Raw genomic sequence first — 14442 nt, forward strand, 5'->3', positions numbered from 1 at the left:
GTTGAGTCTTTTTTTTTGTGTGACCTAATATGTGATCTATTCTGGAGAATGTTCCATTTGCACTTGAAAAGAATGAATATTCTCCTGTTTTAGAATAGAACTTTCCAAATATATCCGTTAGATTCATGACATCCAGTGTGTCATTTAAAGACATCATTTCCTTGTTGATTTTCTGTTGGTTGATCTATCCATTGACGTAACAGTTCTCCTACTATTACTTTATTGCTATCAATTACTTCTTTCATGTTTGTTATTAGCAGCTTATATATTTGGATGCTTTCATGTTGGGTGCATAAATATTTACAAGTGTGATATCTTCTTGTTAGGTTGTTCCTTTTATGATCATATGGTGTCCTTCTTTGTGTCTTGGCACAGTCTTTGTTTTAAAATGTATTTTGTTTGATGTAAGTTTTGCTACCCTGATTTTCTTTTCACTTCCATTTGTATAATAAATGCTTTTCCATCCCTTTATTTGCAATCTGCGTGTGTCTTTAGGTCTGAAATGAGTCTCTTCTAGGAATCATATACATGGGTCTTGCTTTTTTTTATCCATTCCATTACCTTATATCTTTTGGTTGGAGCATTTAGTACATTTGTATTCAAAGTAATTATTGATAGGTATGCACTTACTGCCATTTTGTTATTTATTTTATAGTTGTTTTTCTAGTTCTTATCTGTTTCTTGCTCTCTTCTCTCATCATTTCCTGGCTTTCTTTAGTAATATATTTGAATTCCTTTCTCTTTATTTTTTGAATATCTATTACCAGTTTTTAATTTGTGGTTGCCATTAGGTTTATATTAAGTTGATGGTCACTTAAGTTTGAACCTATTTTAAAGGCACTAAGTTTTTATTCCCCCACCATGTTTTAGGTATTATGGTGTCATACTTTACAACCTTTTATTTTGTGAATTAAGATATACTTAATTTTACTGCTTTTGTCTTTCCTACCTTTCTTACTTCTGCTTATGGTCTTTTCTTTCCACTCAAAAACACCCTTTGACATTTCTTATATGGCTGGTTTAGTGATCATGAATTCCTTTAACTTTTGTTTGTCTGGGAAACTATTTCTCTTCTTCTGAATGATAGCCTTTCTGGATAGAGTATTTATTCTTGGTTGCAGCGTTGTTTTTTTCATTCAGTATTTTGAATACATCATACCATTCCTTTCTGGCCTGCAGAGTTTCTGCTAAAAAATCAGCTGATAGCCTTATGGGGATTTCTTTTGTATGTAACTATTTTCTTTTCTCTTGATGCTTTTAATATTCTCTCTTTACCACTGCTTTTTGCCTGTTTAATTACTATGTGTCTTGGTGTAGACCTCCTTGGGTTGACTTTTTGGGGGAGTTCTCTATGCCTTCTGGATCTGGATTTCTGTTTCCTCCACAGACTTGGGAATTTTTCAGCTATTATTTCTTCAAATAAATTTTCTGCTACTTTCCCTTTTTCTCCTCCTTCTGAGATTCCTATAATACAAATGTCGTTATGCTTGATGTCACTGAGTTCCCTAAGTCTGTTTTCCTTTTTTATTATTATCTTTTCTCTCTCCTGTTCAGCTTGACTGCTTTCCCTTACTCTGTCCTTCAGGTCACTGATCTGTTCTTCTGCTTCCTCTAGTCTACTATTTATTCCCTTTAGTGTATTTTTAATTTCAGTTATTGAGTTCTTCATCTCTGATTAGTTCTTTTCTGTTTTCTATCTCTTTGTCAAGGTTCTCACTGGGGTCCTCCACTCTTTTCTCCAGTCCAATGAGTATCTTTATGACCATACTTTAAATTTTCTGCCAGACATGTTACTTGGCTTTGTTCTGTTTAACTCTCTTGCTGTGATTATTCTTTAATTTGGGATATATTCCTCTGTCTCCTCATTTTGTCTAATTCTCTGTGTCTATTTATATGTGTTAAGAAAGTCAGCTATGTCTCCTACTCTTGAAAGTGATAGCCTTATGAAGAAGAGGCCCTAGTGTGCCCTGGCAGTGCAATGTACCCTGTGCACCAGACCTGGCAGTTTAGAGGTGTCTCCTATGTGTGTTGTGTGTGCCCTACTGTTGTAGCTAAGCCACATTTGCTTTCATTCTAGCTGTATGCAATGTATGCCTTTGCCTATTGGGGGGAAGGCTTTGATCATTGTGTTGTTAGTGGGGCAATCTGGGGCTGCCTTGGACTTAAGTTGAGTCAGACCAGGCAATTTCCAGAGATGCAGTAGGACCAACTACAGGGTGCTTTCTCTGTGTTGTTCCCTGAGAAGCTTTCACTAGTGGGTGGGGACTGTAGTCAGATTTGATATCTGCCACCAGGACACTGCTGGGGCCCCAGTGGGACTAGTGTAGGTGGTTATCCTCCCTTCTCCCTGGGGCAGGAGTCACTTTGGAATGATGCCAGCTCCTGTCATTGTTGCTTGCACACTGCCAGTTTTATGGTACTGCTTTGGATGGTCTCTGGCCAAGGGCATATTGGAGGGGGCAGGTCCACAGGAGAACATGGAGGTGGGGTGCATACTGCCGACAAGGTCCATGCAGGTCAGCTGTGGAAAAGGACCTGCAGAAGTCTGGGAAAACTCTGCTAAGGCAGGCGAGGTTGGAAAGGGGCAGATTTGCAGAAGCTTGTTGGGGTGCAGTGTGCTGTTAGCACGCCAGATGGAGAGTGTTGGTGCTATGGCTGGTTCCCACAGGTGTCCACATGTCTAGGCTGGAGTGCAGGGAAAGCAAAATGGCACCTGCCAGCTTTTTTGTTGTTAGAGAAACTTCCCAAATATCCCTGCTCCTACAGGACAAACTCTGAGATTATTAAATAAATATCCTTCCCACAAACCCCAAGCATTTTTTAAATTGTTGCTTCTATGCCGTATCTCAGCAGGGCTCTTTGTTGTGCTGTCTCTTTAAAGGCCTTTAAGGGTGGGGACTCAGTTTCCTGGGCTCTCTCCAAGAGCCAAGTGTACTGATTTTTAAAGTTCCAGGTGTTAGGCCCACTGATTGTAAGAACTCATGCAGTTAAGCCCCTCTGATTTTTAAAGCCAGATGTTATAAGGATTGGTCTTCCCAATGTGAGTCCTTCATGCTTGGAGTGCCTGTGGTGGGGGGTGGGGGGAGGTCTTCTCTTCTCCCTTCTCTGCACCAGCAGCATCCCTGCCTCTTCTAAGCAGTCCATGGGTCCATTTGTCTTCCAACCCGTCTTCACCCTTCCTATCCACTTCAATGTGGCCTTTTCTCTACATTTAGCTGTGTAGAGTCTGTTCTGCCAGTCTTTGGGTTGTTTTCTGTGTTATTTACATTAATGTGGTTATGTAGTTGTTTCTGTGGAATGAGGTGAGCTTAAGATCCTCGTACTCTGCCATCTTCCCCGGAAGTTCAACTGACAATGCTGTTTGAGTTCAGAGTTCAAGTACCTCCATTAGCATGTACAGGAACAGCTGCTCCATAGCACAGCACAACTCTGTGCCTAATGTGCTTGTCCCCTGAAGACTGTCACAAGAGAGCCTGAAAAAATAAAACTGTCTCTGGAATTCTACTCTCATACACATAGGGCTGAGTTTCTGAACTTAAAAATCCCCCTGCTCTATCCTCGCAGTCTTTCTCCTCTGGTAAAGGTCATTTCAAAGAGTTGTAAATCCAAATGTCAGCAGTAGCATACTAAGTCCAGTGAACATGGTGGGTAAACATACGGCAGGCTGATTACTCCAATATAGCTCAAATTAATGACACAGCAGAACCCCATTATCAGGTTAGTTAACTGAGAGGTAAAAGAAAGGTGGAAGGTACACAATGTCCTTTTGATGAGTTTTTATTTGTTGATCTCTGCACTATAGCTCTGTTTGATGGGTCTATTCTTCCCTGTACCCCACTGTAACTATCCCTAAATCTAAACTTATATGCTAATATATGTTTAAAGATGATTTGGGGGCCTTAAAATGTCATTTTTCCTAAAAAAACAATTTATTTCCAGTTCCTCTGGAGTCATAGTAATACACAATATTTCCATATTATCTATCTGCTGTAATAAGAGTAACATGTTCATTCCTACCATTCCTGACTGCTCTCTTTAATAAAGTGGGCCTATTTAATTCTAGCTATATATTCATTAACATCATGGGATGTGAGGTTAATGAAACATGGGGTATGGTGAGACCAGGGATGTAAGGCAAGCACTATGAAGAACACAGTATTTGGCATATTGACATAGGAATAAAGGACAACATGAGACAGTTACAGTCTGGTAAGGTTGAGAGAAGAAAAAAAAATATGTCCACTTTTCTAAAATGTTTAAACTCAACTCTAAAAGCATGGTTGCTGTTGTCATTGTTGTTAAAAGAAATGTACCAAGGGCCCACAGCATGATTTGAGAGATATCAACATGGTCTTTGATCTTGAAATATTTACAACTGAGAAGAAAGTGCAGTTACATCAAGAGAGTTAAACTATGATGTGTACACATGGTGAAGACCATGCAAAGACTGGAGTTATGCTGCCATAGCCAAGGAACAACAGAAGCTAGGGTTAGAGAGCTGGAACAGATACTCCAGAGGGAGCATGGCCACACCTTCACTTGAGCTTCTGGCCTCCAAAAATGTGAGGCAGTGAATTCCTGTGGCCCTGGTTTTTCTTTGCAGCCCAGTTTTTGGTACATAGTTAAGCAGCCCTAGAAAACTACTACAACTGTGTTCTCTATAATACTTCTCACCATCTGAAAGTCACTTTATTTATTTATGCATTTACATTCTTTCTTCTCCACAGAATATTTCATAAGAGTAAAATATCCACAGCACTGTTCTGGGTGCTAGGGATTCATAGATGGATGAAATATAATTTTTATCCTTGAAGGACTTAAAGTATATAATTTGTAATTATATCATTTGTAAAGCATTTATATATTCATTAATTGAACAAATATTAAGTAGTACATATTCCAGGTACTGCTATAAATTCTGATGTCACAGTGCAGAATGAGAGCTTACATTCTGCAAGGGAGAAAGATAAATAAAAAGATACAAACAGGAGAAAGAATATAAAACAAAGTAATAAGATAGTGACTGAATTCTGAGGAAAGTTTAAGTTGATTGGTCAAGAAAGGTCAGTCAGAAATAAATCAGGTCTCTTTAAGAAGCAGCAATAAGGTGTGTATTTAGATCAGGTGACTGAAGCAATGGATGAGAGTAATGAGAAGGAGAGGAGCAGGTGTTTGATCTCATAGAGCCTATAAACTATAGACAGGGTATGGATTTTATTCTAAGCACCACAGACAGTCATAAGGAGTTTGCAGTTCAGAGTTTGCCATGTTCTGAATTATTTTCTAAAAATATCACGCTGGCTTCTGTATGGTAAAGAAACTGTAGGGAGTCTAAAAGCAGAAAGATTATTTAGAGGGCTGTTGCCGGAACACAGACAAGAGATGATTTGGGCTTTGTTTAGGGTGATGGCAGCAGAAGTGATGAGAAAAGTATAGGTTATTAGTGTATTTTGGAGGTATAGCTAATAGGACTAGCTGTTGTTTGGAAGACAGAGGTGCTGGAAAATAATAAATCAGAAGTGATTCGTAGGTTGCTTCATGATCTGTCACAAAATAAAACCAAACTATATTGATTGCATGACAGTTCTTTAATTAAGAAGAGTTTACTTGATGTTTATATAGAAGAGGATGAGTAGGTGTTTGAGCTAGATGATCATTAAGGTCTTTTACAACCTTGAGTGTCAATGATCCTAATGATCAAAGCAAAGCTGCTATTCTGCTATTGGTCAGTCCACTCCAGGAATTGAGGATCCCATGCAGTGAGAACATAGTTGGGACTAGGATGGAGATTCCATCCATACTGGATGCATGTTATACATCAGTTTTTCAATTCCCCATGACAACACTTTGCTTAATCACTGTCATTTACATTTTCTGGCTGCCCCTGGGTTCTAGTCTTTTTTTTCTTTTTCATTTCTTTTCTTTTCTTTTTTTTTTTTTTAGAGAGAGAGAGACTGTGCTCAAGGAGGGGAGAGGGGCAGGGGGAGAGAGAGTGAGAGAGAGGGAGAGAATGAGAATGAATGAATCTTAAGCAGGCTCCATGCCCAGTGTGGAGCCCAATGCAGGGCTGAATCCTACGATCCTGGGATCATGGCCTGAGCTGAAATCAAGAGTCTGAGGCTTAACCGACTGGGTCACCCAGGCACCCCGCCTCCTGTGTTCCAGTCTTAATGTTAAATGTTTTACATGTGTTACCACATAATGTTCACAAAAATGCCACACAGCAAGTAAAATTATCCTTCTCGTACAAATCAGTCAATTGATTCTGAAAAGGCAGATGTCCAAGGTAATATTTCCAAGACCTTAGAGATAAAGAGTGTCATAACCACAGTTTTAACCTAAATCTAACTTTTAAGACTTGTTTTTTAATGTCTATTTATTTTTGAGAGAGTGCAAGTCGGGGAAGTGCAGAGAGAGGAGGACAGAGGATCTGAAGTGGGCTCTGAACTGACAGCAGCGAGCCTGATGTGGGGCTCAAACTTACTAACCTTAAGATCATGATCTGAGCTGAAGTCAGACATTCAACCAAGTGAGCCACCCAGGTGCCCCCGAGTCTGTTTTTAAATACTATTTTGTACTGCCTCCTCTCTGATTTATAAAGATCTTCAGTGAATAATGAGGGCTGTGAGAAGAATTAAAAATAGAGTAGATTAGATCAATAATTTTGTCTTATTTTAATGTAGTTTATTTGAAATTTAATATGAAATAGTGTGAATGTTTTAATGTGGGTGTACATATACATGTATATAAAACTACACATATACAGATTCTTGAGAGAAAGAAAAAAAAGCCTCTTAGTTGTAAAATAGGTAAATCTTGTCATGGGTGACTTTGGTGATTTCATATCTACCCATGTAGGCCAATACTTTGGGCTATTGGAGAAGAAGTTTCTTGGAAGCCAAAATGAGAGTGTTCTTCAAAACAAAAAGTGGATGCCATTTGTATTGCTTGCTCTCTGTTCCTATTCACTGGATACTTAGAGAAATAAAGTGACAATGAGTTGAAGTAAAAGTCAAGTTTGCTAGCATTTTCATTCAAAGAAGAATTCTTCAAAAAGATGAAAATAGAAGAAAAAATGAAATTCATTCTTACTGCTAATGAAATGTTTTCTTGATGTCAAGCAGTATCTGTTTGGAAGAAAACAACTTGGACTTAACCAGAAATTCAAAATATGGTGCATTTCCAACCTGGTAATTGGGCTGATGTGAGATGTCACAAACAGTGATTGTTACAATGGCCTGGCTCTTAAATGCACACTCTGGATTAAATGGTACCTGAATGGTGAGGGCACCACTCGGCGGTCTTGGCTAATCTATGTGAAACGATGGCACTAGGGAAGCCATTTCTGTTGGCTCTGAGTAAAGCCTGCCCCTATGCACCTGTGAGAAAGGCAGGTGTGTTGTTTTGTTTTGTTTTGTTTTGTTTCATTTTGTTTTGTTTTCATAGATCTGATTTTAAAAATAAGGTTAAAAGATGACAGCTGTGAGAAAAATGAAGCTATTCTCTGGAGAGTAGCTGCCTTGTGGGATAAGGGAAACTGCTCTTGGAAGCCAGCCCTGAGGCACTTTATTAGTCAGGTGTCAAAGGAGAGCTGCCTGTTCTAGAACTTGGGCTGAAAAGTTTCCTTTTAATCCTCTCTTAGGCAATATAATTTTTTACTTTCAAAAAATAATCTCTCTGGCAGTATGTTCATTTGACATTTGGTCAACAAATATTCTTGAGCAATTACTAAAATAACGGCATTGCTAATGTGCACCTGAAAAACTAAATGACTTTGTAAATTAAGGGTATTTTGATGTACCATGACCACAAAGAGTTTTAATTCAGCTTTTAGCATTTCTATACACATATGAATAGACCATTACTGTAACTAAGGTCATTTGGTGGTGCTACTTAGGGATACCAAAAAATCTTCCCATGAATAACGTTTCAAATCCAAATATATTTCACAAACTCCTGTTTTGTACAAAATATGTATACTAGGGAGGAATTTAATGTTCACTAAGATATTCTTTTAGGGACATGAGAATCTGGTGAAGAAAGCCAACATATACACAATATTAAATTCAGATCATAATTTTGCCTACTTGGTAAAAGTGTCCTACAAACACAGAACAGAAATAAAACTCAATTGGGGCAATGAGAGGACCATTTAAGGGGATCATAGTCAAACTTGGATCTGGATGTAAAGAATAAATCAGGCAGGCATATTCCAACAGAAGGTACAATAGGAGCAATGAAAGGCCCAGAGACTAGAAAATTTGGGAAATGACAAATAGTATTCTGGTTTGAGGGTGGAGGTGGGAGTGGGAGAAGGGGATATTTTAATAGGTGTATGATACAAATGAAGGGGGTGGCCTTAAATAGCATGTAAAATAATCTGGACTTTAATTTTATGGAAATTTTAAATAAATTTTTAGGAAATACTAGTAATGTTTTGGGAAGAGGGGTGTCATAATCACAGCTTTAGAAAGATAATGCTTGTTGACTCTATTGGGAACAGAGAGATCTGTTTAGAGGCTACTGCAGTAGTCCTGACAAGAACTGATGGAACCTCAACTGAGTACAGTGACAATAGGGATGAGGGAAGAACCAGATGTCAGTAACACTGAAGAAATAGTATCAGTGGTTAGTAGTTTGAGATTTAGATATGAGAGTCCCCTGCATAGAATGTAAGTGTTGACATTGTAGTAGTGGATGAGGTTGTCCAAAGAAAGAAAATAAAACAATCACTAGGCTGTGGTCCAGGCTGTCGTGAAACCAAGTCAGGTGGAGGACTTGGTCCTGGTGATTCATAGGCACTGGTGACCATTGGCAAAGAAGATTCATAGACAATATGACAACCAAATTCAAACTTCTGTGGGTTGGGGAGTAAAAAACAAAAGAAGGAGAAAGTGAACAGAGATAACTTTTTGTGGCATCTGGAATTTAGGATAAGAGAGTATTTTGAATGGGAAGCAGAGTCAAAGGGGACATTTTTTAGGAGTGAGACACAAGAGAATGTCCATGAAAGTCAAGGAAATCTGGAGAAGGAGGGAATGAAGTTGTAATAGAGTCTAAGAAGACTAAAGTTAATCCCATAAATTATAATCCCATAATTATATAATTATATAATCCCATAATTATATAGTTTGCCTTGGCAAGGACGAGAGAGTGTACAAAAATGCAAACCAAGAAACAGACTCTAAACTATAGAGAACAAACTGATGGTTACCAGAGGGGAGGTTGGTGGGGGGATGGATTAAATAACTAATGAGAATTAAGGAGTGCACTTGTGATGAACACCAGGTGTTGAATGTAAGTGTTGAATCATTATATTATACACTTGAAGCTAATATTATACTATATGTTAACTAGAATTTAAATAAAAACTTAAAAAACTAAATGTTATTAAATAAAAGCTGATTTGGTAGTCAAAAAATTTTTTTTAAATGCAGACATTTTGAGGTGGGTGAAAGGGAAGCCTGCAAAATTCAGTAACTGGGAAGTACAATTGTTTGAGGTGATGGCCAACCCCTAACTCAGTTGCAAGCAGACAGAAAGGATCGGAAGTGAAACCAAACGAAGTTTAAGTAAAGAGATCTGGTTGTTAAAGTCACCAAAAATGAGGGAAGGAGCAGATGAGAACAAGAGAATATGTTCTCATATAAAACATTATTTCCAGGTATGTCCATGAAGGTGTTCCCCGCTCATCTGAATTGGTGGATTCAGTAAAGTAGACTGCCCCGCCTCCACTGTGGGTGAGTATCATCCAATCTGCTGAGGGCCTGAATGGAACAAAAAGAAGGGGAAAGGATGATTTGTTCCCATTCTGCCTGCCTGCTTGATCTGGAACATCAGTCCAGATGGCCATTGGCTCCTCTGTTTCTCAGGTCTTGAACTGGCATTATACCACCAGCTTTCCCAGATCTCCAGCTTGCTCATTGGCAGATCATGACTTCTCAGCCTCATCTGTCTATCTGTCATCTATCTATCTATCTATCTATCTATCTATCTATCTATCTATCTATTATTCCCTTTCTCTTTGTAGAACACTAATACACAGCCTCTACCAGAATATTTGTAGTGTGTGTATGTGTGTGTGTGTGTGTGTACAGATACATATAAACACATATGCACATATTTTTTCTATGCATAAATATTTAATATTAATTCCTGGTTCCTGTTTATTTTTTCATAAATGTGATTACATTTGAAAAAATTGTTTTCAACTTATTATTTGGTGATCTAAGATACCATGTGATCTTTTTTGAGGTATACAGCATGACCCTAGAATCACTCAAATAGGAGTTATTATCCCCATTCTACCAGTGAAGAAAACTGCTTTTCTCACATGAATCTTCATCTTCTAAATTCTCACCCAGAGCATTTTCTATGGCAATCATTACATTATATTTGTTTTCCTATTCAGAGAAAGGTTTAAATTTTTTTCAAAGGAGTGAAATATGGAAGAGATGTAATCTTTTCAGTGTTCAAGTTTTTGTAAACAGGATTAATATCTAACATTTATACATTGATTTACTGTTCACAGGGAATCTTGATAAAATCTTAGTGTCCACTACATGCTCCTTGGAATTCCAAGACAATCTTGTATTGCATGAACATGACCATTATCTCACCTTCCAGCTTCCTCAAGCTGTGAGGAACACTGCAGACTGGCAAAAAGTCAGACTGTAGAGGAATTACTGGAGAGAAAATAAACCTCACTTTGATGGTATTAATTATTTAGTTGAAACTTGCAGACTGGATATTCAGGAAGCTTTTGACATATCCCACATTACAGTGAAGCACTGAAGAGAAAGTAGCAACATAGAAATGTTCTTGTTGCCTGAGGCATGTTTTAATTTGGGGCTCAATGACTCAGCCCTACATGGGCAGCCAAAATACACACTTTTCTTTTGGAAGTTGGCATATAAAGACTTTGGGGTTAACATCTCTGAAGGGCTTAAGTACCATTCGCCAGAGTAAGCTTGTTGTTTTATTCCATTTAGAATTGTGTATAGGTAGAGAAAGATAAATTTTTATTAAATTCTGACATGGTTTTTTTTTCTCATTTTATATGCAAGAGGATATGCCATTGTTTGGGGAGAAGTAAAAACGGCATTCTTATAGAGTGGATGTTAAAGTCACTAACCCAGGGTTTTCATTCTGGCCTCTTTCAGCAGGACCAGTATCAAGGGACAGTTTCTGTTGAGTCTCACGTGAAATTTATATTTTACCAAGTTGTTTAAGGTCTGAAAAATGGTGGGGCTAAGCACCTAAGTGCTTTCTGGAGGTTCAGGGGGCCCATTTTTTGAAGCTGGTTCTTCTCCCATGGCTATGTCTCAGGCTTATAATTTAAGAAGGCTGCCATATTATTTTGGAGGTTAAGCTGAGTGTTTCCTTGGTAATTGAGGTCACCTTCATGTGGATAGTAGCTAGTCTGAGATAATTTCTGGGTTTTTTTTTAATTTTTTCTTTTTCTCTGAAGATATCTTCAGAGATGGTAGTGGAAAAGTCAGAACAATATGGTCTTTTAGCTGGTGGTAGATTCACAAATGTTGAGTTATTAAGTTCCTTGTACTATATGTGTTGCATATAATCTTTCATATATACAAGTAACTTATTTTAAAGCCTTAATTTTAAGTGCATTTTTAAAAAGTTTTTTAAAAGTGATGTGAATCTCAGAAGTAAGAACGTTCTTTCCATTCCCTTTGCTTTTCTCTGATTGTGGCACTTAAGAGAAGAGATGCAAAATCAAACACTCCCTAAAATCTTTTCAAAGGCCAAAGATATGGACCAGAATGCTTGGTTGTGGCCAATTGACTATATTTTATAACTTAGAATCAAATGGGAATTTTATATAATTCTAAATATTTTTTGCTTGGTTGTTTTTGTTGTTGTTGTTGTTGTTGTTGTTTTGGTTTTGCATTTTCCCTGTTTTGTTGCAGGATTTTTTACAAGCTTACTTTTCAAATGCTGCAGAGCTGTGGTGCTGCAGAAACTGGATATTAAGCATAGGGAGACCTAACTTTTAAACTGAACTTGGTTGAAATCAGATGGGAAGACATTTGGGTCCTCCTCCCTGCCTCTCTTGTCTGCTCTGATGTTATCTTGTTAAATGAAAATACCCTTCTCAAAATGACATTTTGCCCAATGGCATTCCTATTGTTTCTTTTAGGAGTGAGGAGACAAGAGAATGGCCATGGAAAGCAACTAAAACTGGAAAAGGAGAGAATAAAGATGTGTGAGAAGAGATAAGGGCAAGACCAAAGCGTAGTATGCCTTTGGCTTAGTGTTTGGAGGGTATACCAATGGTCTATCAGAGAATGAGATTAGTTCTCTCTTAAGAAATTCTCAAAACAGAGTGACTAGCATGTTTTTAAAGTCACAGTTGTTGGTCTCAGACAAACGCTTGGTAATGCCATGCAACTCTACCGTGTTGTCTGTACCAACTCACTGTCCCACTCTCTACAATGGTGTCCTTCTTGATTCTTTTCAAAATTATGTACCCTTTCCCTACTCCTTCCTCATTCCTGGATGGCCTCAGCTCATACATTACATGAAAAATTGAAGGTATCAAATGGAAACTTTGTCGGCTTACTGCCTCCAAACCAACAGATTGCCCACATCTGTACACATCATCTCTTCCCTTTTTCCTATTTCGTCAATTGAGTGTCATTCCTTCTCTCTGAATCCATTTCTTCCCCTGGTGCTTTGGTTCTGACCCCTTCTGAACTCCTCAGGAACTTTGCCTCACTCTTCCTTCTGTCTTTTGATGGCCACTTTTAAAATGTTCAGTTCTCACAGACAAACCTTCCTTTGAGCGCAAATCTTTCTCCTAGTAGCGCCTCAGTAATCTTCCCTTCACAGACTCTAAAAGAGACAGATGAACATATTTTCTCTCATTTTCTTATTTTATACTCATTGCCCAACCCACCCTTCTATCAGTCCACCAAAGCAGTTCTTTCAGTAGGCCCCTGATGGCTTCCATACTCCTCAAAAGGCTAGTTTATTTTTTTTTAATTTTTTTTTCAACGTTTATTTATTTTTGGGACAGAGAGAGACAGAGCATGAACGGGGGAGGGGCAGAGAGAGAGGGAGACACAGAATCGGAAACAGGCTCCAGGCTCCGAGCCATCAGCCCAAGCCTGACGCGGGGCTCGAACTCACAGACCGTGAGATCGTGACCTGGCTGAAGTCGGACGCTTAACCGACTGCGCCACCCAGGCGCCCCACAAAAGGCTAGTTTAAAGAATTCCTCATTGTACCTCTTTTGTCCAGGGTATTTGACACTGCTGATTGCTCTTTCCTTTCTGAAACTCTCTCTTCTCTTCTCTTGACTTTCATGACCCCACACTGTCCTAGATTCCCTTCTTTATTTCATAACCCCCCGACCTTTGTAGTTTTCTTTGCAGGCCTGTCCTCCTCTACCTAAGCGTCAAATGCTGGAGTGCCTCAAAGATGGTACTTGTCTGCCTTCTTGTCTCATTCAATCCAGTCTCCTTAGCAATGTTCTCCATGGTTCGAAACACCTTCATTAGGGGCGCCTGGGTGGCTCAGTCGGTTAAGCGTCGGACTTCAGCCCAGGTCATGATCTCGCGGTCCATGAGTTCGAGCCCCGCGTCGGGCTCTGTGCTGACAGCTCAGAGCCTGGAGCCTGTTTCAGATTCTGTGTCTCCCTCTCTCTCTGACCCTCCCCCATTCATGCTCTGTCTGTCTCTGTCCCAAAAAAATAAATAAACATTAAAAAAAAATTAAAAAAAAAAGAAACACCTTCATTATATTAAGTTCCCAAAGTATACCTTCATTCATCTCCCTAACAGCTCTCTAATATCTCTTACTGAATGTCATATAATTACCTCAAATTCAAATTACCTAATATAGATGTCATGATTTTCCTCCACCCCAAATCTAAGTGTTCTTTATATTAGTGACTCTACCATCTATCCCAGTAAAAATCAGAAATCTGGAGGGAATTTATACTATTTCTCTCTCCCTCATCAGCTATAATCAACCAACCTAATACTAAAGCATGTCAAGTCTAATCTCCAAATAACTCCAAATCCATTTCACTTGGTTCCTTCTACTGCCTGCCTAGTCCTGAACTTATCATCTCTTGCTGAGACTATTGCAAGAGCCAAACTGGTATTTAATTTTTCACTCTGACAACCCTCTCCATCACGATTCATTCTGAATTATAACAGATGTGATCTTTTCAGAACAGAAATCATAATTGTGTTGCATACCTTACCTACAGAAAACATCTCATGAACTGCCCATTGGTCTTTTTTAAAAATGTTTATTTATTTATTTTGAGAGAAAAGAGCACAAGCAGGGAAGGGGCAGAGAGAGAGGGATAGAGAGAATCACAAACAGGCTTCATACACCTAGCGTGGAGCCCAATGTAAGCCTCCATCTCACAAACCGTGACTGGGCTGAAATCGAGAGTCAGACGCTCAA

The 14442-nt window shown here is 38.7% G+C and overlaps 1 long non-coding RNA gene across 1 annotated transcript in view; it reads left to right on the top strand.

Moving 5' to 3' along the window:
• Positions 1-6583: 6583 nt before the first annotated feature.
• LOC109500871 overlaps positions 6584-14442 on the top strand; it is a 119417-nt gene continuing 111558 nt past the window's right edge. The window contains exons 1-2 of the long non-coding RNA XR_006599670.1: positions 6584-7394; positions 9665-9740. This is a non-coding gene — a long non-coding RNA (uncharacterized LOC109500871). The remainder of the gene's footprint in view (positions 7395-9664; positions 9741-14442) is intronic.

This window comes from Felis catus, chromosome B3, assembly GCF_018350175.1.
Source record: "Felis catus isolate Fca126 chromosome B3, F.catus_Fca126_mat1.0, whole genome shotgun sequence".
NCBI lineage: Eukaryota > Metazoa > Chordata > Mammalia > Carnivora > Felidae > Felis > Felis catus.